This window comes from Nansenia antarctica, assembly GCF_963989245.1.
Source record: "Nansenia antarctica genome assembly, chromosome: 6".
NCBI classification, from domain to species: Eukaryota; Metazoa; Chordata; class Actinopteri; order Argentiniformes; family Microstomatidae; genus Nansenia; species Nansenia antarctica.
The window spans coordinates 17,546,578-17,549,077 of NC_137676.1; the positions used below are offsets into that span (position 1 = coordinate 17,546,578).

Sequence of the window (2,500 nt, forward strand, 5' to 3'; positions counted from 1 at the left end):
CAGAGAGGTTTTCGGTGAGAGAGACAAAATAATCCCAAACATTTTAGGAAAGCATTTCAGGATCTTTCCCAGGGCCAAGGGAGACGCTTTTATAACCAATAAGGTGTGCGGTGGATCAAAACACGCTCTGTGTCTGGAAGGGCGGAGGTGCTCTCGTTTCAGCGAGCGCTGTCAAGTGCCACAACAGAGAGAAGCGAGAATGAGAGGAAAAATACCAGAGATAAATACGGTAAATGTGTCTTATTGTTCTCATAAAATATTTACCGGGACACTGTTTGCATGCTCCCAAGGATTCATTTTTATTTAATAGACTTGTCAAGTGGGAGGGAATATGGAAATAAAACAAAGCCAAAAGCGTTATTGTTGCTGCATTCGAAGTAATCAAGAATCCTCGAGCACATTTTGTCTGCTGAATGGACGCCCGAAAAAAGCCCAAATGGCCTCAGACAGTGAAGGAGAATAATTGAATCCGGACAGATTTACTGTGGGTTGGGCTGGAGGGATATAATCCACTGCTTTGCCTAATTGCCAGAATAAAGATGGCCTCCGTGGTGGCGCAGGCGTTGGTGTTCATCAAAGCAGGGTGGCGTGGGATTGGGCCCGGGTTTAGGGATTCAGATGAGTTTTGTTTGTCGTGAGGTGTTACGACGGATCTGGTCCCCAAACGTCTGGTGGTTATTACCTGGGCCTGCCTGTCTGTCTCTATAGCTGCTAAATGTCCTCACTGAAAAAGACGCCTCAGAGTAGCAGTTGGCATAGTTGTTGGCGTGCTGCTTCTACACTGCCCACAAAATCATCCCTGCTGAAGAAACCTAGTAGTAGCTAGTAGTAGTAGCTAGTAGTCAACACTGAAGCTGTGAGACACTTCCCGCCCAGATGCTCGAGATCTCTGTCCAGCTCATAGCTGATGAGAAGGCAAAACAAGTCGCCAACCAGTGAAAGTGTTCTGACTTTTATTCTGAAAAATGTAAATAAATGTAAATAATTGTTGAGAATCAATGACACACTCGCTAGTCAAGCCAAAACATTGCAATGCAATGGATTCGGCGAGTGATCCCCACTACTCTACACTAATTAGGTAGTAGTGGGGATTACTCACCGAATCCATTGCATTGCAATGTTTTGGCTTGACTAGCGAGTGTGTCATTGATTCGCAACAATTATTTACATGTATTTACATTTTTCAGAATAAAAGTCGGAACATTTTGATCGGTTGTCGACTCGTTCTCCCTTTCACCGGCTGCCGTCACATATGAGCTGAAGGCGTGGTGTTGTGGAAATTCTCCACTGTAGTAATTTTCAGCAAAGGTGAGACTAAAAATCGAAAAAGGTCATACATAATGAAGAAGAAAAACGAACATAATCAAGGACGAAAATACGGATATGATGGTCGGAACATAATATAGTCTTCAACAACAGGTGCCAAGAACTGCTTCTCACAATCTACTCCTGCGCAGTCATTCTCCACAACCTTCAGATGTCATGTTTTGCACCGGCAACAGAACACTTGGTACATTTCCATACTATAATATTGGCAGTCTTTTAACACTAGAACAGCCGTGCCTTTTTACCTACTGAAAGAGCCGCCTCGACAGCCCCTCTTTACAATGCTCTACAATGCTCAAGCTGCTATTTACACACAACGACCACTAGTTGGCCGCTTGTAAATTTGCCTGCTTCCTACACAGAAAAACTGCAAAATAGCTTTACACCAGTGGTGTGCCGTCAGGGCCAGCAAGGCCTTCTCTGCTGGCCTAAACATAATCAGAATATACATTTTATTTTAATATATTTTTTCCACAAATATGTATTAATGATTCCCCATAGTCTATTCTCTTCATTTCATAGCTTTCCTCTTGGTTGCGCTGCTTCCAGTCTCCGATTGAGATTTGGAGGGCTGGCCTTTATGTTAGAGCTTTTATCCAATCAAAATGTGTTGCTAGGGGGCTCCAAAATCTGCCCGCCTGCACGTTAAACGGTGCCGCGAATCCGACCTGTAACTTAACGTTGGAACGAGAAAACCTGTGGCGTACCTAGTAAACCTACGTAGATGCGAGCAAAAGCAACAACGGCGCCTGCTGTAAGGCTCAATGATGTCAGCACCCAGCACGTCTTTTGATTGGATACGCACTATTGATACGCACTATTGATACGCACTATTGATATTCACTATTGAGATGCGTAACTATGCCGGTAGATGTGAAACTTTTGAAAGTGCGCAGGGAAACGGAGCTCCGTTGACTGATCGATAATACTGATCGATTGTGTCCTGTTTTTGGGTAAACAATAACTTTCATTTAGGGGACACGATAAAAGCGCCGAGTCCACAAACAGAGGAAACTACGTTGAGCTTCTTTCTTTTCTGGCTGAAAACAACCCAGATTTACATTACCACCTGTCCACAAACAAAGTGTTTACTGGGACGTCAGGCAAAATACAAAACGACCTGATTTTTGCTATTGCTGAAGTGATGGGAGAAGAGATCAAAATGGAGATTAAA

At 43.6% G+C, this 2,500-nt stretch overlaps 1 pseudogene across 1 annotated transcript in view; it reads right to left on the reverse strand.

Annotated features, from left to right (window-relative positions):
* Nucleotides 1-2,500, reverse strand: part of LOC308160348 (cadherin-4-like) — a 254,557-nt pseudogene that overhangs the window by 165,242 nt on the left and 86,815 nt on the right. The window lies entirely within an intron of this gene.